Source organism: Mirounga leonina, unplaced genomic scaffold, assembly GCF_011800145.1.
Source record: "Mirounga leonina isolate KUSES-001 unplaced genomic scaffold, KU_Mleo_1.0 Mir_357, whole genome shotgun sequence".
Classification (NCBI taxonomy): Eukaryota; Metazoa; Chordata; class Mammalia; order Carnivora; family Phocidae; genus Mirounga; species Mirounga leonina.
In genome coordinates this window covers 4,301,541-4,320,650 of record NW_023270702.1, presented here as the reverse complement: position 1 = coordinate 4,320,650, position 19,110 = coordinate 4,301,541, and positions in this window count along the sequence as shown.

The following is a 19,110-nucleotide window of genomic DNA, read 5'->3' as shown; positions in this document are numbered from 1 at the left end:
GGGGCCTGAAGGTAATCTTTTTTTTTTTTAAATGCTTAACATAATCCTTTTCTTCAAATGGATAGCGTAGAAAGAGTATCTTGCATCTCTTTTCTTTCAGATATAACCATTCCCTTGTCAGAAAAGCAGAATATAAAGTTGATTCTGCATTATGTTGTTTAGAAACCCATTTATCAATAAATAGCATTCCTTAAGTTGTCTTCATTTTGTCATAATAAACCATCAACAATTCCAAAGAATGGTGCAATTAAAATATCTTTAAAGAGTCATGGTTGTTATGGATACTGCTACGTACTCTACAATGTGGAACAGTGCATTATTCTAAGATCTAAAATTCTCAACCCTTAACCCTATTAAGACCCTATGAGGGAAAATATTATGAAATTTGCATTTCAATCTGAGTTCCACAATTCTGAATAATATCATCAGATAAAGTTCTTTTTTTTTTTTTTTAAGATTTTATTTATTTGCGAGAGAGAGAATGAGAGACAGAGAGCATGAGAGGGAGGGTCAGAGGGAGAAGCAGATTCCCTGCTGAGCAGGGAGCCCGATGCGGAACTCGATCCTGGGACTCCAGGATCATGACCTGAGCCGAAGGCAGTCGCTTAGCCAACTGAGCCACCCAGGCGCCCATCATCAGATAAAGTTCTAATGGAGTCATTTTGAATTGAATTTTTAGTAAAAGAGCTTATCAGTATACAATTTACAAAGTTTTGTGATAAGAATAAATAAGTTTACTGGCTTATCCACTCTTATGTTGAAAATAATTAACGTAACCATTTTTACAATTGATCTGCACTAACTGAATACCTACCAAAATACAAGGCATTGTTTATTTTGCCTGTAAGAAGATAATAGGCAATAAAACACTCAAGCCCACTATATTTATTTATATAATGTGTATAAAGAAGTATGGACAGCCATATGATGGAATGCTAATTATCCATTAAATGATTTTACAGATTGATATTTGCTAATGTGGGAAATATACACCCATATGTCTTTAAGTGAAAAACAAGCAAGCTGAAATTAATAGGCAAAACATAATTTTTTAAAAAATATATGATATAAAGATATTCTGGAAGTATATATATCAAATGTTTATAATAATTATCTCTGGGTGATGGTATTATAGGCAATTATTTCTTTGTGGTTTTCTGTCTTTTCATGACTTCTGTTTTAAGCATGTCACATATCTGTAACAAGAGGAAATGATAAATGTAATTAGAAAACATAATCTAGTCTCAGAAATGGCATGAATATAAATAAGTATAATACTTTAAAGAGCTGCAGATCTATTCATTTGTTTATTCAGCAATATCATTTAATATTTACTCTGTCAGAGTCAGGGCTAAGTACTGAGGATGCAGTCTTTACACTCAAGATGCCTTGTAGCAAAGTGGTAGGGCAATTCAAGAGAAATCACAGATTGGGGTGATATCCCAGGCACCAGGTTCTTATGATACCAGAGAACCTTGAGGGTCATTATTCACATAAAAAAACCTCATCTCCTTATAAATGACATCAAAGAAGCATCCTGAAAACCATCAGAGCTGCAGAAAAAGACCCTAATTGAGAATTTTTTTTGAGTGTAGTTGACACACAATGGTACATTATTTTCAGGTGTACAACAGTGATTCAGCTTCTCTATATGTTGTTATAATCACTCCAAGGGTAGCTACCATCCACCACCACCATACATTGCTGTTACAATATCATTGACTATATTTTCTATGCTGTGACTTTTATTCTTGTGAATTATTCATTCCATACTGGAAGCCCGCATCCCACTCCCCTTCATCTATTTTGCCAACGTGCCCACCGTCCTTCCCTCTGGCAACCATCAGTTTGTTCTCTGTATTTATGGATATGATTCTGCTTTTTGTTTTTTTATTCATTTGTTTATTAGATTCCACATATGAGTAAAATCACATGGTATTTGTATCTCTCAGTGTGACTTAGTATAATATGTTCTAGGTCCATCCAAGTTGTTGCAAATGGCAAAAAATCTCATTCTTGTTTACGGTTGCATAATATTCTACTGTGTATGTGTGTGTGTGTGTGCATGCCACATCTTTATCCATTTCTCTATTGATGGACATTTGAGTTGCTTCCAAATCTTGACTATAATAAATAATGTTGAACAAAACATGAGGTGCATATATCTTTTTGAATTTGTGTTTTTGTTTTCTTTGAGTAAATACCCAGTGGTGGAATTATTTGAGCAGTAGTATTTCTATTTTTAATTTTTTGAGGGACCTCCACACTGTTTATCGCAGTGGCCGTACCGGTTTACATTATCACCAATAGTGCATGAGAGTTCATTTCCCCCCACATCCTTGCCAACACTTGTCATTTTCTTGTCTTTTTCTTGTTGTTGTTGTTTTTAATTTTTTATTGTTATGTTAATCACCATACATTACATCATTACTTTTTGATGTAGTGTTCCATGATTCATTGTTTGTGCATAATACCCAGAGCTCCATGCAGAATGTGCCCTCTTTAATACCCATCACCAGGCTAACCCATCCTCCCACACCCCCTCCCCTCTAGAACCCTCAGTTTGTTTTTCAGAGTCCATCATCTCTCATGGTTCGTCTCCCCCTCTGATTTCCCCCCTTCATTCTTCCCCTCTTGTTATCTTCTTCTTCTTTTTTTTTTCTTAACGCATATTGCATTATTTGTTTCAGAGGTACAGGTCTGTGATTCAACTGCCTTGCACAATTCACAGCGCTCACCATAGCACATACCCTCCCCAATGTCTATCACACAGCCACCCCATCCCTCCCACCCACTGCCACTCCAGCAACCCTCAGTTTGTTTCCTGAGATTAAGAATTCCTCATATCAGTGAGATCATATGATACATGTCTTTCTCTGATTGACTTATTTCGCTCAGATAACACCCTCCAGTTCCATCCACGTCATTGGAAATGGCAAGATCTCATTCCTTTTGATGGCTGCATAATATTCCATTGTATATATATATACCACATCTTCTTTATCCATTCATCTGTCAATGGACATGTTGGCTCCTTCCATAGTTTGTCTATAGCGGACATTGCTGCTATAAACATTGGGGTGCATTTACCCCTTCAGATCCCTACATTTGTATCTTTGGGGTAAATACCCAGTAGTACAATTGCTGGATCGTATGGTAGCTCTATTTTCAACCTTTTGGGGAACCTCCATACTGTTTTCCAGAGTGGTTGCACCAGCTTACATTCCCACCAATGGTGTAGGAGGGTTCCCCTTTCTCCGCATCCCTGCCAACATCTGTCGTTTCCTGACTTGTTAATTTTAGCCATTCTGACTGGTGTGAGGTGGTATCTCATTGAGGTTTTGATTTGGATTTCCCTGATGCCGAGCGATGTTGAGCATTTTTTCATGTGTCTGTTGGCCATTTGGATGTCTTCTTTGGAAAAATGTCTGTTCATGTTTTCTGCCCATTTCTTGATTGGATTATTTGTTCTTTGGGTGTTGAGTTTGTTAAGTTCTTTATAGATTTTGGATACTAGCCCTTTATCTGATATGTCATTTGCAAATATCTTCTCCCATTCTGTCGGTTGTCTTTTGGTTTTGTTGACTGTTTCTTTTGCTGTGCAAAAGCCTTTTATCTTGATGAAGTCCCAATAGTTCATTTTTGCCCTTGCATCTCTCTTGCCTTTGGCAATGTTTCTAGGAAGAAGTTGCTGCAGCTGAGGTTGAAGAGGTTGCTGTCTGTGTTCACCTTTAGGATTTTGATGGACTCCTGCCTCACATTTAGGTCTTTTAACCATTTGGAGTCTATTTTTGTGTGTGGTGTAAGGAAATGGTCCAGTTTCATTCTACTGCAGCTGGCTGTCCAATTTTCCCAACACCATTTGTTGAAGAGACTGTCTTTTTTCCATTGGACATTCTTTCCCGCTTTGTCAAAGATTAGTTGACCATAGAGTTGAAGGTCCATTTCTGGGCTCTCTATTCTGTTCCATTGATCTCTGTGTCTGTTTTTGTGCCAGTACCATACTGTCTTGATGATGACAGCTTTGTAATAGAGCTGGAAGTCTGGAATTGTGATGCCGCCAGCTTTGCTTTTCTTTTTCAACATTCCTCTGGTTATTTGGGGTCTTTTCTGGTTCCATACAAATTTTAGGATTATTTGTTCCATTTCTTTGAAAAAAGTGGATGGTATTTTGATAGGGATTGCATTGAATGTGTAGATTGCTCTAGGTAGCATTGACATCTTCACAATATTTGTTCTTCCAATCCATGAGCATGGAACGTTTTTCCATTTCTTTGTGTCTTCCTCAATTTCTTTCATGAGTATTTTATAGTTTTCTGAGTACAGATCCTTTGCCTCTTTGATTAGATTTATTCCTAGGTATCTTATGGTTTTGGGTGCAATTGTAAATGGGACCGACTCCTTAATTTCTCTTTCTTCTATCTTGTTGTTGGTGTATAGGAATGTCACTGATTTCTGTGCATTGATTTTATATCCCGCCACTTTACTCAATTCCTATATGAGTTTAGCAGTTTTGGGGTGGAGTCGTTTGGGTTTTCCACATAAAGTATCATATCATCTGCAAACAATGAGAGTTTGACTTCTTCTTTGCCGATTTGGATGCCTTTTATTTCTTTTTGTTGTCTGATTGCTGTGGCTAGGACTTCTAATACTATGTTGAATAGCAGTGGTGATAGTGGACATCCCTGCCACGTTCCTGACCTTAGGGGGAAGCTCTCAGTGTTTCCCCATTGAGAATGATATTTGCTGTAGGTTTTTCATAGGTGGCTTTTATGATATTGAGGTATGTTCCCTCTATCCCTATACTCTGAAGAGTTTTGATCAAGAAAGGATGCTGTACTTTGTCAAATGCTTTTTCTGCATCTATTGAGAGGATCATATGATTCTTGTTCTTTCTTTTATTAATGTATTGTATCACATTGATTGATTTGTGGATGTTGAACCACCTTGCAGCTCAGGGATAAATCCCACTTGGTCATGATGAATAATCCTTTTAATGTACTGTTGGATCCTAGTGGCTAGTATTTTGGTGAGAATTTTTGCATCCATGTTCATCAAGGATATTGGTCTGTAATTCTCCTTTTTGATGGGGTCTTTGTCTGGTTTTGGGATCAAGGTAATGGTGGCCTCATAAAACGAGTTTGGAAGTTTTCCTTCCATTTCTATTTTTTGGCACAGTTTCAGAAGAATAGGTATTAATTCTTCTTGAAATGTTTGGTAGAATTCCCCTGGGAAGCCATCTGGCCCTGGGCTTTTGTTTGTTGGGAGATTTTTGATGACTGCTTCAATTTCCTTGGTCATTATAGGTCTGTTCAGGCATTCTGTTTCTTCCTGGTTCAGTTTTGGTAGTTAATACATCTCTAGGAATGCATCCATTTCTTCCAGGTTATCTAAGTTGCTGGCATATAGTTACTCATAATATGTTCTTATAATTGTTTGTATTTCTTTGGTGTTGCTTGTGATTTCTCCTCTTTCATTCATGATTTTGTTGATTTGGGTCATTTCTCTTTTCTTTTTGATAAGTCTGGCCAGGGGTTTCTCAATCTTGTTAATTTATTCAAAGAACCAGCTCCTAGTTTCATTGATCTGTTCTGCTGTTCTTTTGGTTTCTATTTCATTGATTTCTGCTCTGATCTTTATTATTTCTCTTCTCCTGCTGGGTTTAGGCTTTATTTGCTGTTTTTCCTCTAGCTCCTTTAGGTGTAGGGTTAGGTTGTGTATTTGAGACCTTTCTTGTTTCTTGAGAAAGGTTTGTATTCTATATACTTTCCTCTTAGGACTGCCTTTGCTGCATCCCAAAGATTTTGAACAGTTGTGTTTTCATTTTCATTGGTTTCCATGAATTTTTTAATTCTTCTTTGATTTCCTGGTTGACCCATTCATTCTTTAGTAGGATGCTCTTTTTTTTTTTTTTTTAAGATTTTTTATTTACTTATTTATTTGAGAGAGAGAATGAGAGAGAGAGAACACATGAGAGGGGTTAGGGTCAGAAGGAGAAGCAGACTCCCTGCTGAGCAGGGAGCCCGATGTGAGACTTGATCCCAGGACTCCAAGATCATGACCTGAGCCGAAGGCAGTTGCTTAACCAACTGAGCCACCCAGGTGCCCTAGTAGGACGCTCTTTAGCCGCCATGTATTTGAGTTTTTCCGACTTTCCTTTTGTGATTGAGTTCTAGTTTCAAGGCATTGTGGTCTGAAAATAAGCAGGGAATGATCCCAATCTTTTGGTACTGGTTGAGACCTGATTTGTGACCTAGGATGTGATCTATTCTGGAGAATGTTCCATGGGCACTAGAGAAGAATGTGTATTCTGTTGCTTTGGGATGGAATGTTCTGAATATGTCTGTGAAGTCCATTTGGTCCAGTGTGTCATTTAAAGTCTTTATTTCCTTGTTGATCTTTTGCTTAGATGATCTGTCCGTTTCAGTGAGGGGGGTGTTAAAGTCCCCCACTATTATTGTATTGTTGTCAATGTGTTTCTTTGCTTTTGTTATTAATTGCCTTATATAATTGGCTGCTCCCATGTTAGAGGCATAGATATTTACAATTGTTAGATCTTCTTGTTGGATAGACCCTTTAAGTAGGATATAGTGTCCTTCCTCATCTCTTATTACAGTCTTTGGTTTAAAATCTAATTTGTCTGAAATAAGGATTGCCACCCCAGCTTTCTTTGGTGTCCATTAGCATGGTAAATGGTTTTCCACCCCCTCACTTTCAATCTGGGGGTGTCTTTGGGTCTAAAATGAGTCTCTTGCAGACAGCATATCAATGGGTCTTGTTTTTTTAATCCAATCTGATAGCCTGTGTCTTTTGATTGGGGCATTTAGCCCATTTACATTCAGGGTAACTATTGAAAGATATGAATTTAGTGCCATTGTATTGCCTGTAAGGTGACTGTTACTGTATATTGTCTGTGTTCCTTTCTGGTCTATGTTGCTTTTAGGCTCTCTCTTTGCTTAGAGGACCCCTTTCAAGATTTCTTGTAGGGTTGGTTTCCTGTTTGCAAATTCCTTTAGTTTTTGTTTGTCCTGGAAGCTTTTTATCTCTCCTTCTGTTTTCAATGACAGCCTAGCTGGGTACAGTATTCTTAGTTGCATATTTTTCTCATTTAGTGCTCTGAATATATCATGCCAGTCCTTTCTGGCCTACCAGGTTTCTGTGGATAGGTCTGTTGCCAATCTAATGTTTCTACCATTGTAGGTTACAGATCTCTTCTCCTGAGCTGCTTTCAGGATTTTCTCTTTGTCTCTGAGACTCGTAAGTTTTACTATTAGATGTTGGGGTGTTGACCTATTTTTATTGATTTTGAGAGGGGTTCTCTGTGCCTCCTGGATTTTGATGCCTGTTTCCTTCCCCAAATTAGGGAAGTTCTCTGCTATAATTTGCTCCAATACACCTTCTGCCCCTCTCTTTCTTCTTCTTCTGGGATCCCAATTATTCTAATGTTGTTTCGTCTTATGGTATCGCTAATCTCTCGAATTCTGCCCTCGTGATCCATTAGTTTATCTCTCTTTTTCTTAGCTTCTTTATTTTCCATCATTTGGTCTTCTATATCGCTGATTCTCTCTTCTGCCTCATTTATCCTAGCAGATAGCGCCCCCATTTCTGATTGCACTTCATTAATAGCCTTTTTGATTTCAACTTGGTTACATTTTAGTTCTTTTATTTCTCCAGAAAGGGTTTCTCAAATAACTTCCATGCTTTTTCAAGCCCAGCTAGTATCTTTAAAATCATGATTCTGAACTCTAGGCTCAACATCGTACTAATGTCTGTATTGAGTAGGTCCCTGGCAGTCGGTACTACCTCTTGTTCTTTCTGTTGAGGTGATTTTTTCCATCTTGTCATTTTGTCCAGAGGAGAATAGATGAATGAGAGAACAAAATGCTAACAGGGTAACAATGTCCCCAGAAAATATACACCAAACAAATCAGAAAAGACCTGAAGCCAGGGGAAAAGGGAAAGAAAGAAAACAGAAAAAGAAAAAAAAAAGAAAAGAAAAAGATAAAAACAAAAACAGAACAAAACAAAACAAAAAAAAACAGAATATGATCAAATATGGTGAGGCTGGTGCATAGATCAGTGCCACACACTAGATTTAGGGTGTATTTTGGTCTGTTAGAAAAAAGTGCCTCCCAAAATTTTAAAGAAAGAAAAACTTACATATGTACAAAAATAAGGGTTGATACGATGAAGGGACAGAATATGACTGTAAAGATGAAAATTATAAAAAATTTTATAAAAGGAATTGATAAGTTGTTTGAAAAAAGAAAGAAGAGGATTTTAAAAAAAAGAAGAAAAAAAAAGGAAGAGAATCAATCAGGCAGGAGACTAGAACAAAGCCATACACTAGAGATTTAGGGTATATTTTGATCTGTTAGAAGAAACTGTATCTCAAAATTTTAAAGAGAGAACAATTTATATATATATGCCAAAAATAAGTGTAACTACTATGAAGGTGTAGAATATGACTCTGAAAATGAAAAATAAAAATGTTTTTAAAAAAGGGATTGATAAGATGTTGGTTGAAAAATGGAAAAAGAAAAATTAAAAAAAAAGACAGTTAAAAAATTTAACTTTGAAAGACTAAAGAATCATGGGAAAATAGCCATGGATTCTATGTGCAGTATTCCCCTAGCGCTGGTGTTCTGCCATTCTCATTGATCGGTAAACTTGGTCTTGGCTGGCTGTTCTCACTGATCTTCTGGGGGAGGGGCCTGTTGCCGTGGTTCCCAAATGTCTCTGCCGGAGGCGGAATTGCCCCGCCCTTGCCCTACCCCAGCACCTGCCCGGGTTTGCTCTTGGGAGCTTTTATTCCCTGCAAGCTTTCCATACAGCTTTGGAGGCGGAGAGTGAAATGGCGGCCTCCCAATCTCCACCCTGGAGGAGCCGAGAACTCTGGGCCCCGCTCCCCAGTGAACCCCCGGAGAAAAGCAGTCAATCACTCCCATCTCTCCGGTCTCCAGCTGCACTCTGTGCTCACCCAGCCTGTGACCGAGCATTTCTATCTCTGGCACCCAACTCCGTGTGGAGTCTCTAAACCCAGCAGATCCCTGCAGTGTGCTCCTGCGCCACTCCTCCCGGGGAAGGAAGGTGAGTCTCCCCGGATCTGCCGCTTGCTGGGTCCCTGCTGGAGGAGCAGTGGCCCGACTGTGCTGCAGATCACAGTTTATGGCAACCCCGAGCTGAGAGCCCACGCCTCGGCTCCGTCTCTGCAGCCTCGGCTCCATCTCTGCAGCCAGTTTCCCCGCTCCAATACCTGGGAGCTCTCCCGCACTCAGGCACCCCTGGTCCTTCTGTGACCCCGAGGGTTCTGAGACCACACTGTCCCATGAGGGTTCCACCCGCCACTTAGCCACTGGAGCGACGTCCCTCAGCGGAGCAGACTTCTAAAAGTTCTGATTTTGTTCTCCGGGGCTCTATCACTTGCCCGAAGCGGCTGACAGAGGCCCCTTCCCCCTCTGTCTATCTTCCGGTATCTCCTCGGATTCGCTTCTCCACACGTCCTACCTTCCAGAAAGTGGTCGCTTTTCTGTTCAGAGAGTTGCTGCTGTTCTTTTCTTCGATCTCCTGTTGAGTTTGTAGGTGTTCAGAATGGTTTGATCCCCATCCAGCTGAATTCCTGGGACCAGACGAAATCCAGGTCTCCTACTCCTCTGCCATCTTGCTCTGCCCAGCCTTTTCTTGTCTTTTTTATTTTCACCATTATGATAGGTATAAGGTCATACCTCATTGTGGTTTTGATTTGCATTTCCTTGATGATTAGTGATGAACATCTTTTCATATGTCTGTTGGCCATCTGTACATCTTCTTTGGAAAAATGTCTATTCAGGTCCTCTGCCCATTTTTTAATTGAATTTGTGTGTGTGTGTGTGTGTGTGTGTGTTGAGTTGTATAAGTTCTTTATGTACTTTGGATATTAACCCCTTATCAGATATATCATTTGCAAATATCTTCTCCCATTCATTAGGTTGCCTTTTAGTTTTGTTGACGGTTTTCTTTGTTATGCAAATGTTTCTTATTTTGGTGTAGTCTCTATAGTTCATTTCTGCTTCTGTTTCCTTTGCCTTAGGAGACATATCTAGAAAAATGTCGCTATGGCTGATGTCAGAGACATTTCTGTCTGTGCTCTTTTCTAGGATTTTTATGATTTCAGGTTTCACATTTAGGTTTTTAATGTGTTATAAGTTTTTTTTTTATATGATGTGAGAAAGTGGTCCAGTTTCATTCTTTTGCATGTAGTTGCTCAGTTTTCCCAGCACCATTTATTGAAGAAACTGTCTTTTCCCCATTGTATATTCTTGCCCCTTTGTTATAGATTAGTTGACTATATAAGCATGTGTTTATTTTTGTGCTGTCTGTTCTGTTCTATTGATATATGTCTATTTTTGTGCAGTACTATACTGTTTGGATTACTACAGCTTTGTAGTATATCTTGAAATCTGGAATTGTGTTATCTCCAGCTTTGCTCTTTCTCAAGATTGCATTGGCTGTTCAAGTTCTTTTGTAGTTCCATACAAATTTCAGATTATTTGTACTAGTCCTGTGAAAAATGCTGTTGGTATTTTGATAGAGATTGCATTGAGTCTGTAGATTGCTTTGGGTAGTATGGACATTATAATATTAATTCTTCCAATCCATGAACATGGAATATCTTTCTACTTGTGTCATCTTCAGTTTCTTTTGTCAATGTTTATAGTTCCTGGAGTACAAGTCTTTAACCTCCTTGGTTATATTTATTACTAGGTATTTCATTCTTTTTAGTGCAATTGTAAATAGAATTATTTTCTTAATTTCTCTTTCTACTACTTTGTTATTAGTGTATGGAAACACTACCAATTTCTGGGTATAAATTTGTATCCTGCAACTTTACTGAATTTATTTATTACTTCTAATAGCTTTTGATGACATCTTTAGGGTTTTCTATGTATAGTATGTCATCCACAAATAGTGACAGTTTAATTTCTTTCTTACTAATATGCCTCTTATTTCTTTTTCTTGTCTGATTGCTGTAACTAGGACTTCCAATACTAGGTTGAATAAAAGTAGTAAGAGTGGATATCTTTGTCTTATTCCTGATCTTAAAGGAAAAGTTTTTAGTTTTTCACCATTCAGTGTGATGTCAGATGTGGGTTTGTCATATATGGCCTTTGTTATATTGAGGTTTGTTCTCTCTGTACCCACTTTATTGAGAGTTTTTATCATGAGTGGATGTGGAATTTTGCCAAATGCTCTTTTAGTATCTACTGAGATGATCATATGAATTTTATCTTTCATTTTGTTGTGGTGTATTACACTGATTGATTTGCAAATATTGAACCATTCATGCATCCCCAGAATAAGTCTCACTTGATCATGGAGAATGATCCTTTTAATGTATTGTTGGATTTGGTTTGTCAATATTTTGTTAAGAATTTTTGCCTCTTTGTTGATTAGCCTGTAGTTTTCTTGTTCTGTGGTATCTTTGTCTGGTTTTGGTATCAGACTAATGCTTCCCTCATTGAATATATTTGGAAACTTTTCTTTCTCTTTTATTTTTTTGGAATATTTTGAGGAGAATACCTATTAACTTTTCCTTAAATGTTTGGTAGAATTTACCTGTGAGTCCATCTGGTCCTGTACTTTTGTTTGGTAGTTTTTTCATTTACAATTCAATTTCATTAGTAGAATTTGTCTATTCAGATTTTCTATTTCTCCCTGATTCAGTTTTGGAAGACTGGATATTTTTAAGAATTTTCTATTTCTTCTAGGTTGCCCAATTTGTTGGCATATAATTTTTCATAGTATTCTCTTATAATCCTTTGTATTTCTATGGTGTCAGTTAGTACTTCTCTTTCATTTCTAATTTTATTTACTTGGGTCCTTTCTCTCTTTTTCTTGATAAATCTGACTAAGGGTTAATCAATTTTGATTAACCAATCTTTTCAACGAACCAGCTCTTGGTTTCATTGATATTTTCTATTATTATTATTATTATTATTATTATTTTTGTTATTATTCTTATTTTTAGTCTCTATATAATTTATTTCTGCTCTGAATTTGTTATTTCCTTCCTTCTATTTACTGTGTTCTTTTTCTAGTTCCTTTAGTTGAAAGGTTAGATTGTTTATTTAAGCTTTTTCTTATTTCTTGAGGTATGCCTGTATCTCTGTATGTCTTCTCTCTCAGAACTGCTTTCACTGCATTCCAAAGATTTAGGACTGTTGTATTTTCATTTGTCTCCATGTATTTTTTTAAACTTCTTCTTTGATTTTTTTTTTTGTTGACCCAATGGTAGTTTAGTATCATATTGTTTAGCCTCCAGTTGTATTTTTTCTGTTTTTTTTTCCTTATGATTGATTTCTAGTTTTATACCATTGTAGTCAGAAAAGATTCATGGAATGATTTCAACCTTTCTAAATTTATTGAGACTCACTTTGTGGTCTAACAAGTGACCTATTCTGGAGAATGTCCCATGTGCACTTGGAAAAAAAAAATGTGTATTATGTTGTTTGGGGGTGGAATGTTCCATATATACCTGTTATGTCTATATGGTCTAATGTATCATTCAAAGATATTATTTCTTTAGTGATTTTCTGCCTGGATGATGTATTGACATATATGGGGTATTAAATTCTCCTACTATTATTGTAGATTTTATTTAAATTCCAGTTAGTTAACATTCAGTGTAATTTAGTTTCAAGTGTACAATATACTAATGCAACACTTCCATACAACACCTGGTGCTCATCACAAGTGTCTTCCTTAATCCCCATCACATATTTGAACCATCCCCCTAACCCCATTCCCTCTGGTAACCATCAATTTGTTCTCTATAGTTAAGAGTCTGTTTCTTGGTTTGCCTCTCTCTCTTTTTTTCCCTTTGTTTCTCTGTTTTGTTACTTAAATTTCATATATGAATGAAATCATATGGTATGTGTCTTTCTCTGACTGATTTATTTCCTTAGCATAATACTCTCTAGCTCCATCCATGTCATTGCAAATGGCAAGTTTTGATTCTTTTTGATTGCTGAGTAATATCCCATTGTATATATGAGTCTTCTTGGTTGTAGGTGTTTTTCTTTCAGCATTTTGAATATATCACGTCATTTGCTTTTGCCTGTGAAGTTTTTACTGAAAAATCAGCTGATAGTTTTATAGAGTTTCTCTTGTGTGTAACTTTTTGCTTCTCTCTTGTTACTTTTAAAATTCTCTCTTTATTGGGGCACCTGGATGGCTCCGTTCATTAAGCATCCAACTCTTGGTTTCAGCTCAGGTCATGATCTCATGTTTCTTTCCGTTGAGCCCCACCTCAGGCTCTGTGCTCAGCAGAGAGTCTGCTTGAAGAGTCCTTTCCTCTGCCCCTTCCCCCACTCATGCTTGCTTGCTCTCTCTCTCTCTCTCTCTCTCTTAAATAAATCAATATTAAAAAAATAAAATAAAATTCTCTCTTTATCTTTAAACTTTGGTATTTTAATTATTATGTTTTGTGGTGTGGACCTTCTTGGGTTCATATTGTTTGGAACTCTCTGTGCTTTATGGATCTGGATGTCTATTTCCCTAGGTTAAGGACATTTTCATCTGTATTTCTTCAAATAAGTTTTCTGCCCTTTTCAAATCTCTCTTCTTGCAAGACCCTATAATATAAATGTTTGTTTACTTTTGTCCAACAGATACCTTAACCTGTCCTCATTTTTTTAAGTCCTTTTCTCTTTTTGCTGTTCAGCTTGGGTGCTTTTCATTACCCTATCTTCCAGATCACTATACATTCTTCTGTATCTGCTAATCTACTTTTGAATCCCTCTCATGTATTTATAAATTTCAGTTATTGTATTCTTCAGCATTGATTTTTTTTTTTATATTTTATATCTCTTTACTGAAGGTCTCACTGAGTTCTTCCAGTATTCTTTCCAGCCTGATAATCACCTTTTTTTTTTTTTTTAAAGGATTTGTTCATTTATCTTAGAGAGAGAAAGAGAGAGGAGGGTGGGGGAACGAGTGAGAGAATCTCAAGCAGACTGCTGAGTGCAGACCCTGATGTGAGGCTCAGCCTTATGACCCTGGCATCATGACCTGATCTGAAATCAAGAGTCAGACACTTAACTGACTGAGCCACCCAGGTGCCCCCAGCCTGAGGAGCACCTTTATAATCATTACTTTAAATTATTTATCAGGCATATTGCTTATCTCTGTTTCATTTATTTGTTTTTCTGAAGGTGTTGTCTTTTTCTTTTAAAGCATATTCCTGTTTCCTCATTTTACTTGACTTTCTGTGTTTGTTTCTATGGATTAGGCAAAAGAGCTACTTTTCATAAACTTGAAGGAATGGTCTTGTGTATGGTCATCCCCTATGTAGACTGTATATGTTTGGTGACTTTTGCTGCCTGGCTGGACCTGTGGCTGGTGTGGGCCAGGATTTCCTGGGGCTTTCTGTGCAGCAGGTGCCCTGGCAGGACAGCTGAAGTTTAAGTGGATGCAAGCTGGGGTGTGCCAAGGCTCTACATGCCGAGGCATCTTGGCAGGATAGCTGAAGCCGAAGTGGGCGCTATCTGGGGTATCCAGGGCTCTCTGCACAGAGACAACTGGAGCTAAAGTGGGTGCAAGCCAGGGGATCCCCAGGCTGTCTGTGCAGTAGATACCCTGGCAGGAGAGCTAAAATTGAAGTGGGTGCAAGCCACTATGTCCCAGGGTTCTGTGTGCTTGAAGGCACCCTGGCAAGATAGCAGAAGCTGAAATGGGTGTAAGCTGGGGTGTCCTGGGGCACTCTGTGCAGGGAGTGCCCTGGTAGGGAGGTTGGGGTTGAGGTGGTATGTGAGCCAAGAGGGTCCTGGGCTCTCTGTGCAGAGGGTGCTTTGGCGGGATAGCTAACGCTGAAGTAGGTGAAAGCTGGGGGATCCCAGGGCTCTATGCACAAAGGGTGCTCTGGAGAGGCAGCTGGAACTGAGGTGGAGTAGAGGCTGGGGAGTCCTGGGGTGCTTTGCACAGGGGGACACCTTGGCAGGATGGCTAAATCTAAAGTGGTCATGAGCTGCTATGGTCCTTGGGCTCTCTGTGCAAAATGTGCCCTAGCAGGACAGCTAAAGCCTAAGTGCTTGCAAGCCTGGGTGTCCTGGGGCTCTTCACACTGAGAGTGACTAGACAGGATATCTGAAGCTGAAATGAGTGCTGCCAAGGTATTCTGGGGTACTCAGCATGGGGGTACCGTGGCTGGGTGACTAGAGCTGAGACTAGTGCCGGTGGAGATGTACTGGAGTGCTCTGTGTAAAGGGCACCCCGGCAGGGTGGCTCAATCTGAAGTAGACATCAGCTGGGAGGTTCCAAAGTGCTCTTTGCTAGGGGTGCCCTAGCAAAGCCATCTGAAGCCAAAGTGATCTGGGCCTGAACTGTTCTGGGGTGCTTTGTGTCTATCACTGTGGTGCAATGGCTGGAGCTATAGTGAGCGCTAACCAGGGACGTCCCAGAGTGTACCACCTTGTGGCCACCTAGGTGGTATGGCTGGGCCTGCTGTGGGCTAGGGGCCCGGGGCACTGAGGCAGCAGGCCAGTTAGGGCACCTGGATTTTGCACTGGTCTGTGTTTTCAAGGTGGAAGGGGAGCATAGACCATGTCCATCTGCTCCTCCCAACCAGAGAGAATTCTAGCAGCTGTTCTGCCATTTGATAGAGTTCTATGCCTGGCTTTTGTATATGTTAGCTGCTTTTTTAAACCATGGGTTTTTTTTCTGTGCCCAAGGACAGACAAATCTGCTCCCGGTCCCTGAGTACGATCCCTCTCCACTGCAGTTTGCAGCATCAGGGGTGGGGTTTCCTTTGTTGCTGTGTCTCTGTCTCTCTTGCTGTTCTCTTTTGCGTTCTATCTTTTGTTGTACAGAAGCTGTTCAGTTAGCCCTCAGTTCTTCTTCAAGAAGAATTGCCCTGTGAATAATTATACTTTGGTATGTTCTGTGGAGGAGGTGAGTTCAGAGTCTTCTATGTTGCCATCTTGGACCCGCCCCCTTCCAGTTTGGGAATTTTTTTTTTTTTTAAGAGAAAAAGAGCACCAGAGACAAAGCACAGGTGGAGGGGAGGAGCAAAAGCAGAGGGAGAAGCAGACTCCCCACTTAACAGGGAGCCTGACCCAGGGCTCGATGCCAGGACCCTGAGATCATCACGTGAGCCAAAGGTAGACACAACCGACTGAGGCACCCAGGCGCTCCCAATTTGGGATTTTTTTTTTTTTAAAGATTTTATTTATTTATTTGACAGAGAGGTAGAGAGAGAGCACAGATAGTCAGAATGGCAGGCAGAGGGAGAGGGAGAAGCAGGCTCTCCACCGTGCAGTGAGCCTGATGTGGGGCTCGATCCCAGGACCCCGGGATCATGACCTGAGCCGAAGGCAGACGCTTAACCAACTGAGCCACTCAGGCGCCCCCCAATTTGGGAATTTTTTAAGTGATGATTAGACTAAAAGAAAACTCACCTTTCTATGTCATAAATACAACACTTGACGAGGGGAAAGAGGCTTGGAAATGTTACTATCTCAAACATTTGCTTTTAATAGTGGAAAGTTATAGTTTGTAAATACTGAATTTCTCCTACACTTGAATATGCTATAGCCTCTTAGATATAGACTATTATACGGTATGCCCCATGTTTCCAATTTCAGTAGATGCTAAGAGGACTTCCTATGCTCCACACACTCTCCCAGGTCGAGAAGACAGTGGAGGCTGTATCAGTGTTAGTTAGCTGTCATTGTCCCCTCTTTGAGGTGGTGTAGACCATAAGAATATTTCCTTTTCAGTGGCCACTGGTAGGCTAGGAATGTAAAAGGATTGTCTGCTGTATTCCCTTGGTGCAATTTTAGAATACTAATTTGTAATTTCTAAGCTTTAAAAACAAAATTGATCTTCACAGAAGAATAAGAGATAGTATTTTGTATACTATCAACTCATCTTCTATTATCCATATCTAGCTCATTATCCAGTGGGTGGGAGTTTATTTGTTTAAAATTAATCCATAATTCTAAATGTTTCTTGCAGCCCTAGAAACTTCTCTGTGTACTGCCTCAAAATAGATTTCTATATGTCTGCTATGATGAAGGCTTTTAAACAATGCCATTAAGATATCAAATGAAATGATTCAAAATTGTGAAATGACCTAACTTGAAAAGATTATTAGCTTATCTACCTGGGATGCTGGTTACCCAAAGTTAGGGCCATGGCTTAGATGATTTTGGGGTTCAGTAATTTACCAAAATAAATTTTATTTGATTTTTAAAATTGTTTTTAATTGATCTGGGTAGGCTTCTTCATATCTTGTTGTCTTGCACAGTGATATGTTCAGAATTTACTCTTTTGATTCAGATGTATGATCAATTTAGTTTCCTGGTGCGAATGGATTATCTTTTAGCCCATCTGTGTAACATACAGGTCAACAAATTTTCTGTCAAAGCACAGGCAGCTCGATACAGACTGCTGAGGGTGCCAATGTGAACAAGGGAGAGATTCACTTAATTTTATACTAAACACTCTGCAACTGCACTATTTCTCTATTTTTTTAAGGTCTACAATGAACCAGCCAATATGGGTGCATTAACAAGAACTTCATAAAGGATACAGTCTCCAGAGGAGATGGTAAAATATGGCTGTAGATAGAAAGAAAATCTAGGTGTCTCCAACAACAAAACAGGGAGAATTGTAACAAAGAATAAACTGGCACATCTGACGTTACTTGGCAAAAATCTGCAAAGTAGCATGGACTGGGTGTGAGGAAATGTTTGTGGATAACTGGATGTGAGGGGGCATGGTAACATCACAGAGCCACAAAGGAGAGGAGCCACAGATTCTCAACATCTTTGGGGTTTACCTACAGTGTTCAGTCAGGCCTGTTATTTTCAGGCTGTTCAAAACATTTCTACTTTAACTCCTTCTGGCCTTTATCTGAGTCTGGCCATGAATCAAAGTAGAAAAACAATCTGATTAGACATTTTGCTATTAGCATGATGGCAAGCAATTATTTTGACCAAACACTCTTTTCAGCTTGAAAGAATGATATATTCTATAGTACCATCATCCCTTTTAGGTGATGCTTACTATGCATGTGTGAATGTATGTGTGAGAATGAGTGAATGAGCGTGTGTGTGTGTCTGTGTGTGTGTGTGTATGTAATATGCTGGGAAACAAAAAAAATAGACAAGAAGGAAGGAGGAAGTCAAACTGTAAAGCCTGATATGGAGTAAGACTAATAAAAAATTTTTTTAAAGATTTTATTTATTTATTTGATAGAGACAGAGAGAGAGGGAACACAGGCAGGGGGAGAGTCAGGCAGAGGGAGTGGGAGAGGGAGAAGCAGGCTCCCTGCTGAGCAGGTAGCCCGATGCGGGGCTCGATCCCAGGACCCTGGGATCATGACCTGAGCCGAAGGCAGCTGCTTAACCAACTGAGCCACCCAGGTGCCCCAAGACTAATAAAAATTTAGGAGTAAGCAGAATAACTATCATTTGTCTGAGTTTCTAGGAAAGTTTCTCTGCAAAGTCAAATAATATTCCTAATTTCTCAAGTTCTGAAAATTCACATTTTAGGGATTTATTCCTCAGACCTAAAATTTTGTCTTTTATCCTAGCAATTTCATCTCAATGTGAAGAAATCTGCTATCACTTTTTCTGCTTTTGCACATAGTTAATTCTTACGGAACACTTAACTCTAATCTTATCCCTCACACCTAATGGTTTAAGACCCAGTTCAAGTGTCTTTTAATTCAAAACCTTCCCTGAACTTTATAAGTGAAGTTGACAACTTTCTTCTGTAAGTGAAGTTTATACATAGTATATAATTCTAATTATTGTCTTCATCACATTAGATTGCATTCATTTTGCATCTTCCTCCCCATTAAACTATGAGTTATTAATTGTATACTTTATGCCTTGTGTGTCTTAATAATTCTAGCATCTGGCACTTGAGTCTTACGAATTGTTCATTGAAAGAATACATGATTAAATGAGTTTGAGTTTTCAGTGAAAAGGAAAGCTTCAAGCCTGTGGGAGCATTCAGAGGAAGAGGTGAAAGAGAAAGATACTGTGTGTGCACTGAGATGAATTTCACTTACTTTGCAATTTCATTTAGGGCGGACCCTTTGTGCAGTTACCACCTGGACTAAGC